The sequence below is a fragment of the Mirounga angustirostris genome, unplaced genomic scaffold (genome assembly GCF_029215605.1).
Source record: "Mirounga angustirostris isolate CCGP_5_RB_7025 unplaced genomic scaffold, mMirAng1.0.hap1 SCAF_13, whole genome shotgun sequence".
NCBI lineage: Eukaryota > Metazoa > Chordata > Mammalia > Carnivora > Phocidae > Mirounga > Mirounga angustirostris.
The window spans coordinates 46,655,432-46,667,296 of record NW_026991721.1 but is presented as its reverse complement, the minus strand read 5'-3'; positions in this window follow the sequence as shown (position 1 = coordinate 46,667,296).

The following is an 11,865-nucleotide window of genomic DNA, read 5'->3' as shown; positions in this document are numbered from 1 at the left end:
TCTCCATCTATTAGTTGGAATTCTTCTATAAAGAAACACTTCTTATCAACTCTTCAGTTACCTTTACATACAGTGTGTATACTTCCAAAGGAGACTAATAAAATTTTTTAATGTGTCATAACTGATGGCTTTAAACATATATGAGATATCCCAGTCAATTACAGATATTATTCTTACTTAAGCTTAACTTGTCCCATCTTTGTCCAGTGGGAGATCCTTCAAGTTGTCTTCTGATTCCTTCTGCCACAATCTCATTTCAGAGGAACATTCCCTCACCCTGAGCAGTACAGGATTCCAATAGCAAAGCCTGGTTGGAGATGAGCTTAAGATCACAAACTTTAAAATCCATAATGAAGCAATGAGCAAAAATCAACAAACAAAAATGAGAGCATTCCAAGAATTTCATAACGTAGAATGATATGAGAGACTATAAGTATTTTTTAAAAGATAGTTAAAGAAGTACAAAAAAGAAGTTGAAATTCTAAGAAAAGAAAGGCACTGTGCAAAAAAAGAACAGGCGGATTTGAAAAGTACTAGGTAGGATTTACAAAACTAAAACAAAAAACAAACAAATCATGATTTATGCCTCTTTTAAAAAAGGAGAGCTATGGTAATTTTTTTAAAAAAGTCAGTAGATGGGTAAAACAGATTCTTTAAACTACTTTTAGGGGTGCTTGGGTGACTCAGTTGGTTAAGTGTCTGCCTTTGGCTCAGGCCATGATCCCAGGGTCCTGGGATGGAGTCCCACATTGGGTTCCCTGCTCAGTGGGGAGCCTGCTTCTCTTTCTCCCTCTGCTATTCCCTTCACTTACGCTCTCTGGCTCTTTCTCTGTCAAATAAATAAAATCTTTTTGGAAAAAAAAAAAACTACTTTTAAAACCATGCTCTGAATCTAATTTATGAGCACAGAGAAAATGAGCACTGACAGATAAAAATATGGAAAATGTAGTGAAATATTAATAAATGGGGAGGATAGAAGTTTAATAAGTTTAATAGGAGTTCAAGGGATGCCTGGGTGGCTCAGTTGGTTAAGTACCTGACTCTTGAACTTAGGGTCTTGATCTCAGTGTCATGAGTTCAAGCTCTGCATTGGGCTCCACATTGGGCATGAAGCCTACTTAAAAAAAAAATTGGAGCTCAAAAAAAAAAAAAAAGAGAGAGAGAATAGGTAGGGGTACCTGGCTGGCTCAGTCAATTAAGCTTCCGATTCTTGGTTCTGGCTCAGGCCATGCTCTCAGGGTCATGGGATTGAGCCCCACCTCGAGTCCTGCATCAAGCCCTGCATGGAGCCCCACGTGGAGTCCTGCATCGGGCTCCCCACTTAGCAGGAATCTGCTTCTCTCCCTCTCCCTTAACCCCTCCCCCCTCCTCTAAAATAAATGAATATATCTTTAAAAAAAAGAATAGGTAACATTCAAAAATAATGACTGAGAATTTTCTGGAACTTATGTAAGACATCTTCAGATTTAAGAATCCCATTGAGTCCCAAGCAATATTAAAAATAATAATACAAATTTAAAAATATATACCATAGCCACTTTATACTGAAAATGAATAACACCAAAGATAAAGTTTTTAAACAAAAAATCCTAAATACGGTCAGAAGGAAAAAGAGAGAATCCACACACTTCATGTCAACAATAAAGGCCAGGAGATGGTGGAATAAGTATCTTCTAAGTCTTGAGAGAAAAAGTAATTGCCAGCTTCAAATTCTACACATAGTTAACTTTTCATTGAAGAGGGAGGGAAAAATGAAAACAATTTCACAAAAAGGATGGGAAAACTTATCACTCATAGACCCTTTCTGAAAGAACCTCTAAAAGGAGTACTGGAATTGAACCCAGGGAAAGGAGTGGGGGTGCAAGAAGCAATAACTAAAAAAGAAACTGATATGGAAATGAAAAAAAATCATATTATTAAATAATTTATGGATTAAATGAGAAACCATAATGGAAATAAATATTTATAACAGAATGACTATACAATTTTTTTGAGGTTCAGATAAATCAGTAATTAGAAATTTATAGTATGAAATTGTATAATAAGGGAGAACTTAATGAACTAAATATCTGATTCTCAACTCACAAAAGGGCAACAGAAAAGAAGTAATTGATGTGAAAGCACTTTGTAAAGGGCATGAGGGAGCACTTATTAGTAGCTGCCAGAACTTAACATACTGTCAAGAAAGTGATGTTCTGTCTCTGTGAGTATGAGATAATGGAAATTCAGGGATATGGAATAAATGATGTTTTAAAACCCCTACAATCCTTATAGAGAGGCCAAATCTTGCTTTCTTGACCAGAGTCCTTGTCAATATACATGTTTGAGAGCAGAGAACTGGGCAAAACTGAGATTTCTCCAAACTTGTCAGGACTCGAGGTGAGTAGAGCATTGATAGAGAAGTTGACCAACTGCAGTTGCTTTTGGTTGCAGAGTCATGGCTGGTGGGTCTTGAAGATAAGATTCTACTCAAATGCCATTCCGTGAATAGGAAAAGGACTCCCAGGAAGCCGAAGAGCTGGGAGGTGACAGAGTGGTTCCTATAAAGTCAGCTTCAGCCACCTTCATCCAGGAAGTGTGAGCAGTGGCAAATTTGTGGCTTAGGTGTTGGCAGATGTTAACATGAAAAAGAGCCACTCCAGGAGTCACCTGGAGGTCCAGCTTTCAGAATTCCGCTCGCAGGTCATTGCTGGAGCAAAACGGCTGGTGGCACTAGCTGGCAGCTGTGATAACCCATCTTTGTCATTCCTGTCTCCTGAATCCACCTCCACAATCTTGCCGCTGTCTGCAGACAAGGGGATGGGAAGACAAGGAGAGCTGGCTTCCTGGTGGGGAGGGGAGGGGAGGGGAGGGGAGAGAGGGACGTAAGGATATACCACATTTTGTTTATCCATTCATCTGTTGATGGGCTGTTTCCACTTGTGGCTGTTATGAATCATGCTGTTGTGAACATTCCTGTATACTTTTTTACATGAACATGTGTTTTCATTTCTCCCGAGTATATATTTAGGAACAAAGGTGTATGCTGGGTCATATGGTAACTCTATATTTAAGTCTTTGAGGAAATGCCAGACTGTTTTTCAAAGCAGTGGCACCATTTTTATATTCCTGCCAGCAATGTATGAAAATTCCAGTTTCTCCACACTCTCCCTAACACTTGTCATTTATTTTTTAGTACAGCCAGCCTAGTGGATGTGAAGTGTGGTAACTCCTGATTTTGGTTCGCATTTCCCTAATGACTAATGATGGTGAGCATCTTGTCATGTGCTTATTGGCCATTTGTATGTCTTTTTCTGGAGCAGAGTTTATTTAAGTACTTTGCCCACTTTTTTTCTTTAAAGTTTTCGTTCTTTGCAAACACTTTATAGCAACAAACATATGGAAGAAAGTCACCCACAGCCTACCCCAATGTAGCAAATGTTTTTGTGTTTTGTGTTTCCAAGTTTCTTGTCTATACACATACTTTTCTTAACTGTATTTATAAAAATTGTGACTAAAAATATACATAACCTAAAACATACTGTTTTAACCATTTTTAAGTGTACAGGTGACATTAAGTGCATTCATATTATTGTACAACCATCACCACCATCCATCTCCAGAACTTCTTCTCCTTCCCAAACCAAAACTTTATATCCATGGAACATGAACTCTCCGTTTTTTATTTGTCTCTATCAATAAGGTCAGAAGGCTGGGAAGTTATAGCTGTAGGGCCAAATCTAGCCTGCAGCCTGTTTTTGTAAAGTTTAATTTGAACACAGTCATGCTCTTTCATTTAGCTATTGTCAAGGGTTACTTTTATGCTCCAAAGTTAAATAGTTGCAATAGACCCATATGTGACCCACAAAGCTTAAAATATTTATTATTATCTGGTCCCCTACAGAGAAAGTGTGCCATTCCTGCATTAGATATAGCTTTTAATCACCCAGTTACCTCTTCCAGAAAGTTCACAACGGTTGCACATTTTGGCTCTTCTTTACATTGGAGATGGAGTATAGAGGGGCGAGGAGGGGCAAATAAGAACAGATTATCAACAGGCTATGGCAAGCTCAGAATCAGAGACGTTTTCAACGTTTAATAGCCAATTGTGTAGAGGATTTTATGATTGCAATTGGAAGGATCCTTTGACACTGCCGATCAGACTCTTTACTTGAAGCTGGACTCTTGGTTCCTATTTCAACGTGCCTTTTTCTCTGGAATGCAGTATGGGAAGGAACACAATCTGAGCTCTAGGAGACAGCATGAGATAGTTGGAGAGAACACACAGGATTCCTTCAAAGCTGAGCAGATCCAAGTTCGTATTCTGGCTCCACTGCTGACCAGCTGAAGGACCATGAGCAAGTTAATTTTAAATTGATTTAATCTCTCCATGCCTTAGTTTTCCCATCCATAACATGGATAATACTGTTATGATGGAGCTATTATAAGATTTAGAGATGGGAAATGCAGAACACCTGGCACATAATGGGAACCATCATTATGATTACAAAGTCCTACAAATAGTCATCCGGCTCTGTTGGATCTTCAGAGATGAGAAACCACTTAAAAATGTCTCCTATGGCTCCCAGCATCAGGAAGTTATATATGTTCTGCTAAAAGATGCCTGGTAATTATTTAGATAAGTTGCCACCTGGGCAATTATTTAGATAAATTGTCTCATCTCGAGTTGAGGAAGCTGGAGTATTTTTCCAGGCTCTTGTCCCTCATTTGTTGAAGACTGTTCTTGGCCGATACTTCTGGGCTGCCTTGTAGGTTGAACAAATTTTATGTCCTAGAGAAAGCCCACAGGTGGAGGACTAGAGAGATGCAAGGTCCAAGCTGCAGTGTCCTTGTCGATGGACTCAGAAGTGGACAAAAGGTGTGTGGGTCGGGTCTCAGTGGTGGCTATTGTAGGGCATGACCCATATCAGAACTGCTATGCTGGACTGTCTCTCTCTCACCTCTCTTAAACTTTGCAAGTTACTCCTGGCCACAGCGGTGATCATGGGCATGGTTTTCCTGTTACTGGGATAAATATCTGCTAATGTGAACTGTGTGAGATGGTGGGAAGATAAACTTTAATTCTCCCTCATTTTTTTTTAAGTGAAGAAAAGGCTGCTGAGACTCCAGAGGAGAAAGCTCAACAAGGGAATCTGGTTCAGTGTATCCCTCAGCTGCCAGGACCAAAACAGTGTCTGGCACAGCTGGGCTGGTGAGCGCTTGGCCTCCCTGCTGTTGAAATGGTTGACAGCAACACAGGCACCATGCTGTCTGTTCTGGCCTCTTATCATCGTTTCCCTGCCTGTCACTCTTGTCAGTACCAGCGTCCAGATCAACTGGACCAATACTCAGATAGGCAGAGAGAGGCGCTGTGGGCTGAACAGGACAGTGCGTTGGCCTGGGAGCTGGGGGACCTGGGGGACCTGGGTTCAAGCCTCTATTCTGCCAATGGGCTCTCAAGGCCCTGCTGTCCTTGTCCACAAAGCCAGAGAGTTAGACCAGAGATCTCTGTCTCTTCTCCCCATCAGGAGGTGATACTTTCTCATTTTAGTCTTCCCTGGGAAAGGGGATGTGAGATTGAAGTTCTGCTCTGAGAAAAGGTTTTGTCAGTTACTCCAGTTGCTACTTGGGCCTCACGGAGGTTGCTTTCTCATCTATAAAATAGGGTCAGGAAAGCCTGCTTTTCCTAATTCACAGAGTTTTAGAGAGAAGATCAAGTGAGACAGTGATTATAAAAATGTTCTAGGGGTGTCTGGGTGGTGCAGTTGGTTAAGCACCCGCCTCTTGATCTCAGCTCAGGTCATGATCTCAGGGTCATGAGATCAAGCCCCACATTGGGCTCCACACTCAGCACAGAGTTTGCTTGAGATTCTCTCTCCTCATGCCCGTCCCACTTGTGTTCTCTCTGAAATAAATAAACAAATAAATCTTTACAGAAAATGTTCTATAAACTGTTATTCATTTTTTCCTTCCTTCATTCCTTCATCAAATGATTATGAGAATTTATGTCTGTGTTGGTTCCTGAGAATCTAAGGATGAGATCCATAGTCCCTGCTCCTGTGGGATTTTCAGTTTGATGCAGATATCAAGTAAGCACATAATTAAGTGACTGTGACGCATCCTAACACAGCAGTCTAGGTTACCATGCTGTGCAAATACAGAAGACTTGGTGGCTCCCGAGGGCACACACACACACACCTAACAGGAGAGGGATATATTTATCCAGTCACTGTGCATTTATAGATTTCCAGCTCACTACATGTGTATCTCTCTCCTGGTTGAGGCATGAGCCTCTCTGACTTGTATGTCACTGTTCGTTCTCTCTGTCCCCTGTCACTTGACATGTCTGCTTTTGGCATGCCTTTCTTACCAGGCCACAGGGACAGACCAGATCTGCTGTGCTTTCTTGGGCAAGCATCCCATAGAGGGAGTGGGGCCAGCTTCCTGGGAGGTGCAAGCTGTTCTTGTATGCACACGGCTTCAGGGACGAGGGTTCTGCCAAGCCTAACACACTTCTTTGTGTATATGTTCTTTCTGAAGGCATGGCATGCCATGAACAATGAGCTCAGGGATCCCAACTCTCCCCCTTTCCCCATAAAATGCAAAACTCCCTTCTATCTGCCAGGTATATATAGAGCTGTGCCCTGGCCCAGCTCCATGGCTACCGCCACCTCCTCCCAGATGGCAGGAAGCGAGCCTGTAGGAGATCGGAGGAACTGTCTCTTTAAGAACCGCTGAGCTTCTGCGAGAGGCCAAACTGGTGGTGACAGGTAGTTGGACAGCCCACGGCCCACTAGGCGAGGGAGTGCCCAGAAGAGAGGAGCTCCCCAAGAAGCATTTCTGTATCCAGCCCTGGGCACTTGTGGCTGTGTTGCTGTATTGAGTCTACATCTTTCTTCCCAAAGACCCCAAATGCATCCCTGTTTACTCTTGCTTTTTATTGAAGTTCTTGTAACCAACCTCCACGTTACCACCTTACCAAGTACCCCGGGGCTCTCTGTTACCTCTGCAAATGTTCTCACTGACACCTGTGGAAGGTGGAGTTCTTGCAGCTCAGAGGGGACCCTCTCCTTTGTGTGCACACATTCACTCCTACTAACTGAGTTCCTAGTTATCAGTTACTGTTTAATGAGAGTCGGTTCTAGAGGATCCTCCCCTGTTTATTCCCATTGGGGTGGTTGTTACGATATGATTCAATAACACATGATGTAAATTGATGAAATGTGAAACAGACTTTTATTTCCCTAAAAGGTGAGTTGCATTTTTTTGAAAGCTTCAGTGGAAGTGAGGAGTTTATAAAAAGTGCCGTCCAAGGTGTAGGAGAAGTGAGTGGACATCATGTGATAGAAGGTGCACAGGCCACCTCTGCTCACATCTCCCAGCCTTTATCCACCCTTTGCCTTCCGCCTAGAATGCCTTCCCCATCCTGTCCTCCTCACAATCTTCCACTCATCCCGCAGGGCCCAGCTCAAATGAACTTTGCTCTGGGCATGCTCCCCCAACTCTGCCCACAGGGCTCACCTACCTCCCTTACTTTCCAAGCGCTTCATAGATTCCTCTAGAACACCACCTATTTCTATGACTGCTACAAAACCATAATTCAAAACATTCACCACTCTATGGCCACCTTCCTGGGACAGGGGTTGCTGGGCTTTGGATTGTGACTTTGCAACTGACTGCATATGAGGGAGGCCAGTGGTTTCTGAGGTGACCTGGCTGAGATCTGTGACTTAGGGAAAGAGAGCCATGAGGGAAAAGCCCTTTCTGTTGAGGAATCTGAATGCAGGGTGCGGTTGTTGAAGAGGCTCAAGGACAGGAGCAAAGTCAGTGACAGAAGCCAGGCGGCTGACAGAGGAGAGTGGGGAGTGAGGAGTTGCCAGGAGGAATAGAGACAGATTCAGAAGTGGGGGGTGCTGTTGGATCTTAGGACAGTCGTGCTGTGAATGACTGTGCCTCAGATGGTTCCCATGGCTTCTCTACTTCCCACATGGCAGTTTAGATAAGGTATGAGCTTGTTGCCATTTATTTAACAGACACTGCTCTGAGCATCTTATAACCCATGTGATAGAGGCATTATCTCCTCCCTACCGGGCGGGCCCAGACAAGAGAAAATGACTCTGTCAAGTACACACTAGTAAATGGCAGAGCCGGCATTCAATGCTAGGCTGTCTGGACCAGAGTCCAGGGACTGAGCCCTCACACCACCAAGCTTCTTAGAGGCAGCAAGCAGTTTTTGATCTCCTACCACATGCCAACCCCTCCCCCGCCACTAGGTACTCTAGTTAATTTCAGTTAATCTTATGTACGTTCTCTCATATAATTCTTGCAAACAACTCTGTGACGTACATATCAATATACCTATTTTACAGATGAGAAAATAGAGGCTCAAAAAAGTTACATGTGTCATCCAAGGTCCAACAGCTGGGTGGAGGCAGAGCCAACCATGCCTACCTGGAAAGGCGAAGAAATAACTCTCAGCGATTCCCCTCTGAATGATGGAGGCAGCTGAGCACCCAGCCTGGGGGTCTGCCATTCACAGCAGCAACCTGTACACTATCTGTCATTTCAGGAACTGTGAAATAGGAGATGGAGCTGCAATATGTTAAGAATTCACAGGCATTTCTAGAGGCTGCAGCTAAAGTGGGATTTGGGGGAAGGGAAGAGATAGTGAAAAGAATATAGCTTGCTTTAGTTTGAAATGAGCTATTTTTTCCTCTCTCATCTTTTGTGCTTTCTGCTTAATTGCTTTATGGAGATAAACAAAGCTGGGGAAAATTACATTTGGCAGCCTTCAATAGGGCTTGAATTCATGGCTCTTTTCTTTTGCTAATGGTAGATTTCTTCATCTATACTTGTATTCTGTTTTTGGATTTTTAAAGAAAATGATATGCAAGTGATGCCATAGCCCTAGGCAAACAAACAGATGCATAAAAACATATGCATAAAAATTAGCAATTAGAAAATAAACCTCTGGGCAAACTAGCCTTCTTGTCGGAAACCATTTACTTAACCCGTCTAGGCTTTTGTTGTGTCATTCATAAATTGGGAGAGAAGAAATCCAGCCAAAAGCAACATGGTTGCTGGAAAGATCCAGTAAGATAATAATACTTCTTTGATTTTCTTTAGGCTGTTGGGTTTTCAGATTTACCTCTTAAGTCCTCTCACTGGGTCTGGGGGGATTGGACAGTTTTATCCCCATTTTACACAGAAAGAAATAAGGTTCGAGATGTTAGGTGGCTGGGCTGTCCTCTAGTACATGGCAACATCAGGACTCTAAGTAAGTCCCGGTCCAGGGACAAGGGCTTGTTAGAATTATTACAGAACAATACTACACCCAGAGGTGGTCACATTATTTATCTTTTTCTCTCAGTTGGTTTTTCTGGTACAAAATACATATGAATTCATTGTTTTAAATTCAAACATGATAGAAACACAAATCTAAGACTGGACCTTTTAATCTCACCTTGTATAAGTAAATACTGCTAACAGTCTGCTGTATATTTTTCCAGATTTTTTCCATAGCACCACCACTATTAGCAGTAATATAGTAAGTCACATTCTGATGGCACGTTATAGTTGCAAAATACTTTTACATAAATGATCTCAAGGCACGCATCTCTACCACAATTTCCTTCTCCATTGATTAGCAGGGATGTTGAGCCTGTGCCTTCGAGGACACTTAAGAGCCACTGAATGAGATTTGTATCTGCCTGAGGTCATAAGAGGAAGCATTTTAACTGAACTGACTCCCCTGCAGACTGGGGAATTGGCTGCGCTCCCTTTAATCAGCACTGGTGAGCTGTTTGACGGAGCTCAACAGTTATTTTGACATTTCATAGACATAGCCTCAGCTGCTCTAGACAGAAAGAAATCAGCCATCTACCTACCAAACTCTCAACAGCTGGGATCCACAGTTTATAATAAATTAACTTGCAAATATTTGACTGGCTTGAACTGAGCCGAGAAACGGAATATTCTACGAATGTATGCAAGGTGTCAAGGTGGAGTCATAGACTGTTGGCACTAGCAGGGACCTCAAAAATTACCTGGCCTAGTCTATACCTTTTATTTTTATAGTGGAGAAAAACTGAGGTCCAAAGCTGAGAACAGCTTTAACTTGGATATATAGTTCCAACTGGTTGCAAAAAATGCTTTCCAAGTACCAATTATGTGCTAGATTCATTAAAGGTGCTTCAGTTAGATCTGTTTCCAGCCTTCAAAGAACTTCAAAGAATTGTGACAGTCCATGATTCACCGTTCAAAATACCATAAAAACATGAGGGGAAGTATTCCAAACATTTTCATGAGAAGAGGTGAACCCAACCTCTTTTGGTAGCTTTAAAGTATAACCAGGATGAAGTAACCAGTTCAGCTGCCTTCCAGATAGTACCTTCTGTAACCTCTGTCCCTTGCAAGTCTCCTCTCCCTGGTGATGTCCCCAAGCCTTTCACCCAGACCTTGTCTGTAAAATATGAATTCTCTGCCTCACATCATAGTCCCTTCCCTCATCAGACTGTGGCTAATTCCAGAGCAAAGGCTGTGTCATGCTGGTATTTTTATTCCTAGTGCCTTCCATGCCTGTTGAATAAATCTTGCCAATGAATGAATGAATTTCTGCCTCTTTAAGACAGACTGTACTTTTCATGGTGTTATGCCTGTCTTCCTATATAAAATTATAGGACGAATATATGTACCTGGAGTGTTCAGTCAGATAAGTATATAGACTTGGGGATATAAATACAATATACAGGCCCACTGACCTCCACATCACATTCTGCCTTCAGGGTGCAGCCCATACGCTCATGCTCTGATTTTTGGCAATGTGCTTGGTGTCACCTACCAAGATCACACCCGGCACACTTCTTCCTTTGTAGAGTGACTATAGAGGCAATATTTGGTCTATGGTCTGTCGACCACTGCTACAATGTGTAGGTTAAGTCCCTGTAGCACATATTTATGACATTCATGCTGCCTTACATCTAAACACCTAGAGGGAAGCCAATGAGAAGACACAGGGGAAAACAACCACCTTTAAGCCAAGGAGAGAGGCCTCAGAAGAAACCAACTCTGCCAGCACCTTGATCTTGGACTTCTTCTGTTCTTGCACAATTGTGAGACAATAAATTTCTGTTGCTTAAGTCACCTGGTCTGTGGCACCTTGTTATGGCAGCCCCAGCAAATGAATGCAGGGATAAGAAGATTCATCTCAGGGGGATCTTGTGAGTATTCAAAGAGATCATGTATGTAAAGCAATTTCAAATAATATGGTGCTCCCCAAAATGTTAGCTATCTACCTTTTCTTTTCCTTGATTTTCCATATTTTTTCTTGTTAACAACTTCCATTTCCTCCAACCCTACTATAGATCTATATTTTAAATGGGGGAGAATTCAAATTAAACAAATCTAAGAAATGTTTTTGCTTTCAGAGATCTGGATCTTTTCCCTAAGGAAAAGATAAGGAATATAAGATGAAAACCTGGGGGCGCCTGGGTGGCTCAGTTGGTTAAGCGACTGCCTTCGGCTCAGGTCATGATCCTGGAGTCCTGGGATCGAGTCCCACATCGGGCTCCCTGCTCAGCAGGGAGTCTGCTTCTCCCCCTGACCCTCCCCACTCTCATGCTCTCTCTATCTCATTCTCTCTCTCAAATAAATAAATAAAATCTTAAAAAAAAAAAAAGAAAGAAAACCTGATCCTTTTAAAAACATTAAAAGAAATATGAACTCTTAGAGGAATATCACTAGTGTTCTGAATTTTTTGCTTTGTATCTAATGTCCTACTAATGACTTCCCTCCATGTTTGTTGCCTAATTCTTTTTTTTAAGATTTTATTTATTTATTTGTCAGAGAGAGAGAGGGAGGAAGAGAGAGCACAAGCAGGGAGAGTGG